This window comes from Felis catus, chromosome A1, assembly GCF_018350175.1.
Source record: "Felis catus isolate Fca126 chromosome A1, F.catus_Fca126_mat1.0, whole genome shotgun sequence".
NCBI lineage: Eukaryota > Metazoa > Chordata > Mammalia > Carnivora > Felidae > Felis > Felis catus.
In genome coordinates, this window is record NC_058368.1 from 10,606,708 (window position 1) to 10,619,162 (window position 12,455).

At 41.0% G+C, this 12,455-nt stretch overlaps 1 long non-coding RNA gene across 2 annotated transcripts in view; it reads right to left on the bottom strand.

Moving 5' to 3' along the window:
* The window catches only part of LOC109497305, a 339,187-nt gene that overhangs the window by 22,982 nt on the left and 303,750 nt on the right, over positions 1–12,455 (bottom strand). The gene's annotated exons all lie outside the window — the stretch shown is intronic.

Here is a 12,455-nt window from a genome sequence, read left to right on the forward strand (position 1 = left end):
AGTCAGTGGAACATGCAACCCTTGATCTCCGGGTCATGAGTCTGAGGCCCATGTTGGGTACAGAGACTGCTTAAATATTTAAAAAAAAATTAAAATTCAAACTGTGTCACAAAGCAGCATTAAATTCCTAAAAAGCCAACAATTCACAAACTGCCCAAACTCCAGAAACTCCAGTTTTTTCTTCCTGTATTAGAATGGTATGCTATTAATTACTGTGTGCTATTATGTAGGTCATAGGCCAGACTGGATCTCTTGTCTCTCGATTTAGGAAGACTTTTGTCATATCTATTTCTTCTCTATCCCATTTCTTCCTCCTGGTATTTGATACACCCTTGCCAAACGTCTGAAATGGCTTATGCAATCATTTCTCTCCCTAATAACCGATGACCATGGCATTGGTATTGATCACTAAGAACAGCCAATAAGATAACCTGACCGATACATCCACATCTACTTCCTGAGTTTCAAATTGAAGACTGGGTGTATTTTGTCCACTATGAGTTAAAAACGAATGTATTTTGCTCTCATATTGCTATGTGGCATTTTAGAATTCAACTGTTTGTAATCAAAGGAAAGCACTGTTCCAAACTACCAGCTTCTCTGAATGCTATACCTCATGGGAATTCAGAGAAACCCTAAGCATCTTTATCAGTTATTTTCAAAAGATTTATCGGAGGAAGCTTGGCATCTTAACACTGCATGATTTTTCTCGCTGCTCTGAAAACTTCATTCAGATTCACCCCAAAGCCACTGAACTTGCATCAAAAAATTCAGCCTTAGAGCAGAGAAGTGGCCTTTTCAATAAAAGTGATAAAAATAACCTAAAATTTCCAGGGTGCCTTTCTTCTCAAAAACTCATAAAGCCTTTACACAATTCGGTAGAAGGATTTTTATCCCAGAAGGGTTTCTTTCCTTGGGTGGCATTTGATTGGAAAAGTTTCTCAAAGTTTACATATATTTCTGAATCTCCTTCTCATCTTCTGTGGTGGTGTTGTCAGATTCAACACATTTCAATATTCAACACATTTCAATTTAACTTATTATGGATGCCTATTCCTTTTTTTAAAGGAAAAAAGCAGCATTAAGAGCAGTCATTTTTCTCAGTCCCTTTATCGTTCAATGTCTCTGGATAGCATTTTGTTCCTAAATCTTTCCTTCTTGTGCAGCCATTTCTACCTTCATCCTTCCATTTCATTTGGGGTATTCCCACTAGGGTTTACGAGCTGACATAGTGCTAATACTCCAGGACCTTGGGCACCAATTAACAGCCTGACTTTTTAATAAGAGTCTCATATTCTATTAACTGCTGTTCAGACCTTTGAGGCTTGGCTCTCCCAGAAAGTTAAATCTGTCTCCTTCCATTGTGTGACGGTTAATCCTATTATCTGTACTTCTGTCCCTCCGTCCACCCTGCGCGTACATTTGTTGTTGGTGTTAAAGAAATCAGCTTATATTCCTACGCCCTTCCATTCTTAATTTCTTAATTTTTTTTTTCAGTATTTCTTTAATTTCATCCGCAGTATTCAAATTTTCCAACTTTGCTTTAGTCGTATGCTATAAAAGCAAGTATTTCTGTATTTCAGAATCTTTTTTTCTATTATAAGGGCAACATACGTTCATTACAAAAAGAGTCAAACATTCCATATATAATTTCACCCCAATGAGATTAACAGTGCCCATATTTCCCCCCAGTTTTGTTTATAACTTAAAAAAATCCAAATTGAGATCATACCTAATTGGAATGAAGTTTAAGAAAAATCAGAACCAAAAAGGAACTAGGGCACTAAGCATAATGCACCAAGTATTTATAGATTTTCTACATTATAGATTTATAATGGATACATTTCTATAGATTTAAAACATTTTATAAGATTTTTTGAGCCCTTTCCCAAGTCTTACTACTTTTTAAAAAAAGATCCCCCCCCCCCCCCCCCCCCCCCCCCGCCAAACTGCATGAGCTTATTGTCTGAAAGCACCTGAGGGTTTAGGTACTTGTACTCCTAAGTGTGTGTGGGTGTGTGTGTGTGTGTGTGTGTGTGTGTGTGTGATATATGCATGGTTTATTTCAAGAAATTGGCTCGTGTGATTGGGGGTAAGGCTGGCAAGTCTGAAATCTGTAGGGCAGGCCACCAGCAGGCTGAAAACTCAGGCAGGGTTTGTAAGTTACAAGACTATCTTGAGATAGTCTTGAGGTAAGAGGAATGGAATTTTGTGCCCAAGTAAGCCACTTAGCCATCTCTTAAATAATTGTCTCCATTTATCGTCAGGAACCAGGCAAGCCCATAACAAAGGCCCAGAAGATGCTCTCGATGAACAGTAAGTAGTTGAAGAACAATCTAGAACTCAAAGAAGTGCTTAGAGTCACTTATTCCTTCCTGGTTCTATTACTGAATCTGTGTTCATTTAAATAACTTCCATTTCTTAATGATTCTTATTTTCAAAGGTGAAAACTCCACATGACAATCAATCAACAATCATCATTATCAAACTTTTAAGGGGCAGGTGAATTCCTGTCCTGTTAAAACTCTTTAACAGAACAAAAAAAGATAAAACTCATCCCAATTTAATACTGTGCAGCCACGTTATTAGGCATTAAGAAGGCTGTGACCAGGTCCCTGTCTTCACTGGTGTCAGGGTCTCTGGAATTAACTGTTGCTTTAAACAATATATTGTAGAAAGAAAAGTACAAAATACTCTATCCTATAAAATACATGAAAAAACCTCCTATGTGAACATTAATAAGTTGAGTCCAGGGCTTACTTGCCCAGGTGCTGGCACAGAGAAAGCAGATCTGATACCATCCAGGGATGAGATTTGTTTGGGAAGGTCAGAAAAAAAGAAAGATGGAGAAGAGAGTTTAGAGTTAGAGTTTAGAGTGGGATGGAGACGCTATACCATCAAATTTACAATGCGGAGGGAGGGAAGTGAAAAGAGGTGGGGCTGCTGGAGGCAGTGGGGAAGACCACATTTATGAGCCAGAGGCCGCACTGATAGTTCCAAGAGTGGGTCAAGGGTGATACGCCCAGGTAGCATGCACTTCACAGGGCAGGGTCTTTACTGGAAGGTGGAGGAGTAGGGAGTAAGGAGTAGGGAGAAGCATGACCTCATTTCTTGATCTGAGGAATAACAACATGATAATTGTAATGACGGAATACTAAGAACTACCATTTCTGGAGCCCTCACGCGGTACCAAGCTGTGATCTATCCTATCTCACTGAACAAGGGTGTGAGAAAACGAGCACCTTCCTGGCACTGCAGAATTGGTGCCACCAGGAGAGAGCTTGTCACAGTTAAGGTGTGGAAAGGAGGAGGGGGTTCCCAGAGCTGTCTGAGGACACAGGGGAATTTGTAGGTAAAGGGGAGTGCAAGAGGGCAGAATATAAGGACTTCAGAGGAAGGGGGCTGAGTGGGAGTGGGGAAAGGATGAATAACCAGTGGGACGTGTCCCATGCCTTATGTAATAACGGGGGGGGGGGGAAGCAGACTTGGGGTACAGGGCATTTAGACTTGATCATTGCTAGGGGTTGATGGGCTCTCTCTAGAGGAAAAACAAAGGACAGTGAAAGATGAATCACGGCCCAGAGAAGAAGTCCAGGTGTGGGGAGTGGAAAGAGGGCAGAGGGCAGAGCAGGGGCAGCTTAGAGGGTCTCTACTTGGTCCTCTTTCAGGGGTGGTTGGAGGCAGAATGGAGAGGAAGGGCTGGAGCCTGCCAACGACACTCAGGCCATGAGTAGAGGCATTTTTTTCCCCCTATTTCTTCAGAGAGTTGGCATCACTGAATATACATATTTATTTTCAGGTTTTCATGAGGAATAAGGCTTCTGGAGGTTCTTGAGCTATTTGGTATCTACAAATATGTCTCGCGTTCTTACTTGTGCTGTTCAGTGCCACTGGGAGACAAAGACGTGAACAACAGGGCCCGTGCGCTCGAGAGACTGAGAGTCTAGTTGCGAAGAAAGGTCATGACAAGTCAAATAATATGAAATGTCGATAAGACAAAACAAAGTCATAATTAAGTATATGGCATTTGGGAAATAAAGTCTGTGGATACATAGGTATCTGAAATCAGAGAAAGGAAGTAGAGCCAAGTGGTATTTGAAGGTTTGAGAGGGGACGAGAACAGTTGGCACAGGAAGTGAAACAGCATTTGGGCACGTCGAGGAAAACTGCACTTCAAGCACTGAGCGAGTCATCAGCAAAATTAAGAGAGCAGGTAGCAGAAGGCTCGTGTTGGAGCAGTTGTGGTAAAGGAACTAGAGAGGCAGCGAGGCCTGAGTGAGGACGGCCTTGAATGCCGGGATGAAGAGCTAAAGAGGCAGGATATATCCTGTGGGCAGCGAGAAGCCAGGAGGGTATGAGTCTTCACTCTGCTCTCTGTAAGCTTTCTCCTTAGAATATTGTTCTGTAAAACAATTGCATGTGATTAGCTCCAGGATGCCCACCAACAACCAAAAAAAAAAAAAAAAATCTTTGATTTGGGACCAGGCACTATGCTTTTCAAGGCCAGAGTGTGGTAGTTCTTGGCAACTGCTGTCTTTCGTGGGTGGGGATACAGGAAGAAAAAAAGCACATTCAGAGGCATGCCTAACCTAGATGTGTTTGTTTTCAAATGTTAACCAACTGGTTTCGGAATAGACTGAGAAGGAAAAAAATGCAGTGTGCAAAGCGTGGAGTTTAGGGATCCACAAGAAGAAACAGAACAGGGAATGTGCCGACGGCCGAATGATTTCAACACGCGTGGGTGGACTGGGTATGTTTCAACAGATCTGGTCTTTGTGAGTCCGTGTGGCTTGAGGACAGGCAAGCCTACTGTGTCTGGCCTCAAGCTCATCATGAGACCACACCAATATGTTAACCCAAACTGAGAATGATGAACTCCTTCCTTCTTGTGTGTCCGGGTGCATTTATGAGCACGTGGCCGTAGAGATAAGGAACTGTCGCGCGCATTTGTGTGTTGAAACACACACTCGATAACCGGCTAATGCTTGGCCTTACGTTGGACCACACGAATAAAGTTAAACCATTCGAGGAGCAAAGGAATGTTTGGTGAAAATAAAATAAAATTCCCATTTGAGGTGTGGACAGTTTAATCCATAAAGTTAATTATAGGAAAAAGAATAAACAGAGAGTTCTTATATATGTTTCTTAAATTCCGTACAGTCATTATGTTGTCACCATCTCTCCATATTCCTGTTGTGGTCATGTCCTTCCTGGTATTCTGACTTCTAAACAACAGTGACAATTATGCATCTGGAACAAAAGTCTTAGAATCCCACCCCACTTCTACATACTATCAGAATGTTTGCAATCTCTCTGTTTTTCTATTACTTGAAGCACCAAAGTCAGCATATCTTTTAATTAATCCTGAAGTCTTCAGCTAATAATCAGATCAATTAAATGAGAGAACAAAATACATGTAAAATTGGAAAAAGATAGTTCATTGAGATGGGAAAGCTGAGGTGGTGGGGGGGGGGACACTGACTGAAGTTGTTTATTTAGTAAAGCCTTTTCTCCACCACACATGACATAAAAGTACATGTCAGTTCTGTGGCTGTCCAAAAATGTCTGATTGTTAAGTCAATGAAGATTTTTTGAAAATTATTTGAACTTTAAACATTAAGATTTCCTGGCTATTATGGACAAGACATTCTATGGAAATGAACACACAATTAGAAGGGCCATGTCTCATCTTTGCTCTGGGGACACTGGATATATTCCCAACATGGGAAAAGCCATTTCTAAGTGTCTCACTGAAAGAAGTAACAAATTCTTACAGTACCCAAAATATTGTCACTTGAAACAGCCAGGGAATTAACAGCAAATGACCAATGAATGAATACATCTCTGGGCACCGCATCTCAGATCACTCCTGAGCTACTTCTCAAAAGAGTTTATGAACTGAGGTTTAGATTTCTATCAGTATGTTAGATTTGAACCATAAAAAGCATCTCTCAGAGCGCCTGGGTGGCTCAGTCAGTGAAGTGTCCGGCTCTTGATTTCGGCTCAGGTCATGATCTCACGGTTGTGAGATCGAGCCCTGCATTAGGCTCTGTGCTGAGTGTGGAACCTGCTTAAGATTCTCTCTCTCCCTCTGCCCCTCCCCCGCTCACACTCATGCTTTCCCTCAAAAATAAAAGCATATCTCATGCACTTAATAGAGTACCGGGCTGGGCCTTGGAGATGTTCCTGAGCTCTGTTTCCAGCCACACAATGACAGTGATCCCTGCTATATGGAAAACCACAGTACACATACCACACCACCTGAGACAGGCAGCACCATGGGCATGGAAATGGGCATAAGCTACTTTTAACGATCATAGTTCAATGTAAGTAATGAACAAAATGTCTGATGGGGTGGAGGATGGGAGGCCTGGAGGCTTTGGGGAGAGTAGGAGGTGAGCTCTGAGACACAGCCTTGGATGATATATTTAGTTAAAAGGTGAAATTATTACTCCTCTTCTAGGAAATGAGTCAAGGTCTGGAAGAAGAGGTGGAAGTTGTATAACTTGTTGGAGCGACGGGAAAAAGTTTAATAAACTGTGGCGGGAGGCATGAAGACATTTTCCAGGCAAACATTAATGAAGTGAATCTCTCAGGACTAAGGAGCTCCATCCAGCACAAGCTCACCCAGTAGAAATATTATCTTTAAATCTTGCTCAATACTAGATGTGTTAGAACATATTGTACCCTTTGTTTGAGAAGGCCAGTTCATGTGTGTCCCCTTTCCTGAATTTCAGGAAGCCTCATGGTTGACACTTCCCCCTTTGCAGGACCCTAGTTTTCCATTCCTCAGCTACACTGGGCCAGTCCATAAATCTAGATGTACTTCCAGTGTTTTCTCTGCCCATGCTCTAGAGGGTGCCATTTTACCTCTTGAAACAAAACACCTTTCTCTTTGATCCTTTTGAATGCTCATTAAATGCCAACTACTTTAAAAATATCCTCTGATCATTCCACTTTGATTTGAATCGCTTCCTGCTCTGGACAGGACACCTATGCAGACACCTATAGCATTTTCTACCTATGATGAATTCAACCCATTTCATCCTATATTAGGGTTATCTTCCCTAAACAATCCTCAGTTGCAATATATTATCAAAATTTATGAGTATATAGATTTTTGTTTTTTCTTTGGACCCTTGCCTATACCTACCTAGCACAGCTCTTACACACAGAATGTGTTTACCAAATATTTGTTGAATGAAACAAAAGCAATACTTTCTGAACGACATTGAGTTGATGCTATAAAAAATGGTTCCTTTTCTGGAGAACTCCTGTACTGAGAAGTAGGACCAGAGTTTCATACAGCCTGGGATTCTTGGGGCTGGATTTGAAGTGGGGTTAGTATGGACTTGGTTCTTGGATTGCAGAATATGGTGCTAAGGGGGTTCACAAGATAGTGTCGTAGGGTGAAGCCAGATTTGAGAATGAAATGGTTCAAAAGGAGTATCAACCAAAGAGGCAGCGACCAAGAGTCCACCAGCATGGACTACACCGGTTGGGCAGAGAAATGACTAGCAAGTACAATTAAAAGAATCTTCTCGAGGCCACTGGAGTAAGAATATTGGAATCTGGTTAAAGAATTAAGTGGAATAAACTCTTTGTGACACTTTACCCCTTTATTGTTTCATCCAGTGAGATTTCAAATGTATTTCTTAAAAATTTATTTATTTTAATAGAGAGAATATGAACATGAGTCGGGGAGAGGCAGAGAGAGAGAGGGAGACAGAGAATCCTAGGCAGGCTCTGCATTGTCAGTGCAGAGCCTGTGAGAGGGATCCATGTCATGAACTATGAGATCATGATCTGATCCGAAATCACGAGTCAGACTGAGCCGCTCAACTGAGTGAGTCCCACCAACTGAGCCACTCAAACACCACCATCCAGTGAGATTTCAAACCAGTGTTTGCCCTTGTCTTAGTTCAGATGTCATCAATGTGGCTTGATACAAGTTGTCACCAGCTATTCCGTGGTGGGTCATCTTAATCATCTAGTTAGAATCTGTTTTTCTTAAATTTTCCTTTAATTTCCTTCCTTTAACGTAAGCCTTCAAAAGTGTTCTCCCAATGCGCTATTATTATCTAGAACATTCGAAAACCCTGAAAACAGGGGGAGGTCAGCAGCTTTCTCTAACTAGGGTCAGACTGAGTAAGGTGAACATAACATAGATGAATTTTCCTGTCAGTGACAGTCTGAACTTACCCCACCTCCTAGAATCTGATTATCAGGTTATGTCTCTTGTGACCTTGATTTTTCTGGGGCCTCTGGTTCTAGTGATTATCATGAGGTGTGGCAAAAAGAGTTTTGAAAATAAACATTCAGGCCAAGTCACACGTTTTTTTCACTGAAAAACTTTATGGTAGAATGTGAGTCTCTCTGAATTTCAGACACCTTGCTTATACAATGGGATAATAATGTCAATGAGCCCAATTTGCAAAATCTTGAAGGTAGTGAACGCTACACAATAAGTTTTTCAGTTTTTTCCCCTTCAATCAGTTAACATTTCTTGTTTGTGAGAAACCTAGGACTGAAGAAGACAGGGGTAATTTCCTCTAAGTGCCTACACTCTCTGCTTCGGGCTGCTTCTCCCATGAGACAAATTTGTCTTGAGAGATAAGTGTTTTTCACAGTTCTAGCAAGACTTTAGAATCTAGAAAAATGTTATAGTGAAATCATAGGTGTCTGTGTCATTCCTTTTTAAGTGTTTCTGTAAAATGAAAATGATGAAAAGCACTAGTTGATGAGGCTGTGCCAAGGATAAAATGGAATACCCTCTGGAAGGGATTTGTACACTGGAAATGGAAATGGTAATTCTAATCCAGACCCAGGAGTGCCTCTTCTGGTCCTGGTCCCAATGAGACCAAGAGAGAAACGGATGGGATAATGTTCCTTGTAGCTCTGATTAACTTTTCGGGCATGTCTGCCCTCTAGTGGCCATGATCCACAGTCGTTTTTATGGAAGGTGTGACCAGAGAGAAACAAGGAGGCTGGTTGGGGTGGATAAAGAACTGTTCAACAGGGAAATCAGCCTTGCCCTCAACCTCCTCCTCCATAGGAAATATTGTTCCCATCCCTTTTACCTGTCTTCAGTACTGGTACAGTGGAAGGCGCAGGGCTTTGGGAGTGAAGAGACCTGATCCCATCATTTATCACCGACCTGGGCCAGTATATACTTGAACTCCCTGGGTGTCAGTCTCCCCATTTACATGATAGGGAGAATATACCTAATTTGAGAGTTTATGCGGAGGTTAAGTGAACTAATTTATGTAAAACAGCGTGCACCATATCTAGCACAATTTAAGCACTTTAAAAAAGTGCCTTCAAACTTTATTCCTATTTCTGGGTTCAGATTGGCAGGTTACTTGGGTCTGGGGATATATATTTAATCCCTACTCAAATCATCTTAGAGCCTTCTCCAAGAAGCAAGTGCTCTCTTTCTAACCCTTAATAAGGGAAAAGAGTTGCCCTAGAGTTTTAAATTTTATAGAGGGTTAGATAAATCTGCCCATCTAAACTTGTTCTCATTTTTGGTTTCAGCTTTGTGGGTCTATTTGCTGCTTTGACTGGGGACTGATTCTTGCCCACCAGGGCTTTTGAATGAAACACTTTATGAGGCTCTGGCATAAAGGACTGTCTTGTTATCTAGGTATGTTCCCAGAATGAGCAGATCTTCAAAAGCAGAGCACAGGTGAAGTTCACTGGGTAACCATTCTCTCCCCTTTCCCTCTGGTCCAACTTTCACATCCTAAACCAAAGGACAATCAAGCCACCTTCTCTGTGCTTTGTTGAGAAGAGGTCTATATGAGCAACGAGACATAATTTGGTATTCTCAAGGTGGATTTTTTAGTGCTATCACAATCTTTCAAGCGTTTGAAGGGATAGATCCCTAAGTCTCACAGAGGTAACAAACTGAACGACCAAACGCAAGTTAGATTTCCAGTGGTGCACTGTAGTCTGCCAATACCAGTTCACAAGAGCCAATTGTGCCTCTTTTCCCAGCTTTGAATTTGGGCGAAGATCTGAAAGGAGGTAAAGGGATGAGCCATTCAGCTATCTGAGAAGAAACTGTTCCACGCAGAAAAACAAATATCTGGCATGTCTGAGAAATATCAAGGAAGCTGGTAGGACTCAAGAATAGTGAGCAAGGGGAGGATCTGTGGTCTGAGAGGTAATCATGATTCTGGCTTTTTCTTTGAGATGAAAAGCAGGGTTTGAGTGGAGGATAATCCAACATGGACTCACTCACTCATAGATGAGTCTACGCATTTTGGCCCGAACAACTAGAAGGATCAAGTTGCCATGACTAACGGGGAAGACTATGTGAAGAGCGGGTTTTGAAAGGACAGTTAGGAAGTGGATTTTGGACACTGTAAGTTTGAGATGCCAACTAGATATCCAAGAGGAGACGTCAGTTTGATATTTGATAACATGACCTAGAAATTAAGGAAAAAATTCAGGCTTGAAGTAAACATATAAAATTCTTCAGCATATTTAAAGCCAAGACATTAGATGAGATCACCAAGGAGATGAGTATAGATAGTGAAGAGATCCAAATACTAAGCTCTGAGGCACTCCAATGCTTAGAGATCATGGAAGAGAGGAAGAATCATCAAAGGAGATTAAAGAGGACTAGGACTAGGCAGTAAAATCAAACGAGGGAGTCAAGGGAATAAAGTGAATAGGGAGTGATCAACTGTCTCAGATGTTATTGACAGGTCAAATAATATGAGGACATAGAATTGACTGTTTAGCTTGGCAACATAGAGGTCATTATTGACGTTGACAAAGCAATTTTGGTAGAGTGTCCTATATCTAGATTATAAAATCAATATTGCAGCTTATTAATTTACTTATATTTCCTTCTATACCAGTGATATAGCAAGCATATCACTCCTTCTTAGGTGGTCTCACTTATTTTTGTGTCCTGATATACAGTAGGTACTCAATGAATGTTTGTGGAGTATGTAAATATATGAAAAGGAATATTTCAGGCTTTGACCTAGGATATCACCCCAGAACTTCTGGACCAGAAAAAGATCTGTCACTAGGCAAGATTATACTTGAATCACCCAGGGACATAAATGGCCACTTATCCCATTTTTAATAGCATTCTCATTCCATAAGGCTCACTTTTGCATATCACCATCACCATCACCATCATCCAATAACCATTCTGTCAATTCTTCCTTCACAGTTCATTTTAGAGTGAGTGTTCTACCTTTACTTACCAACTTCTCATATACCTCACTATTAAAACTACCATATGCTAATTGCTACAATATTAACTGTCTTCATGCTGAGACTTCCAAAGACCTTTTGTGGCCTCTTCCTGCTCTATATTACACTTATATTTTTTGAAGTATCCTACAATTTAATAATTCAACTGGAGATATTATTAAGTATGGTTGCATGCCAGCCAGCGATTACCCTTTGGAGATACAATGGTGAGCAAGTTAGACGTGACCAGGGTCCTCAGGGAGTTGACAGTCTAAAGGGGTTATGTGGCAGAGACATTATACACAAGCAATTACAACACAGAGTTACAAATACCATGAGAAGGAAGGTACAGAGGCCTCTTCATAAACACGTCTTCTATCCTAGGTCTTCCTTTCTTTACTTTATATGTGCTCCCAGATGATCTCATTTACTCTCTTGGATTCAATTAATGACTCACGAATGTAGATGTCCAGCTCAAATCTTTCTAAACATATCCAACAAAAGTCTATTGGATCTCTCCTCTTAAGAGTCTCACAATCATCTTCAAACTCCACATGTCTAAAACTGAACTAATCACCTCTCTCATCCCCTACATGCATATATACCCACAACTCATTTCTTTCTCTGTGTCCTGGAGCACAGGACATCTGCAGGACCATTGAATCAACTGCCCACGTAGACACCAGAGCATTAGCCTTGGCTTCCTGGTCTACCTCACCCACTTTAGCAACCTACCATTAGTTCTATGCATTATTTCTTTTAAATATCTCTTGATTCTGCTCAGTTGTCTCCATTGCTACTGAAATTGTCATTAAATAACAACTGTTAACGTTTATTGGACCTTTGTTAGGTACCAGGTTCCGCAGTAAGTACTTTAACTATATTACTGCATTTATTCCTCAGAATGATACAACCGGGTTAGCTCCAGGGAGCTCTAGTGTTATTCTCATTTCTAGAGATAAGGAAAATGAGGTATAAAGAGGTTAAGCATTTCACGGAAGGTCACATAGATGGTAGGTGAAGGAGCCTTGTAGCATGAACCATGTCATTAACCACTGAACCCTAAATTGAGGCAGCTATATCATCTCTCCTCTGGATTTCTAGGTATGTCAGCCTCCAACCATACCCTTTTCCAAGCTTCACTTCGCACCAGAGTGAAATATTTCCATTTAAAATTCTTTAGTTTAGCTCTGTCTTACCCATAGGATAAATTCTGAAAAGTCCAGCTTTCCAGTCAA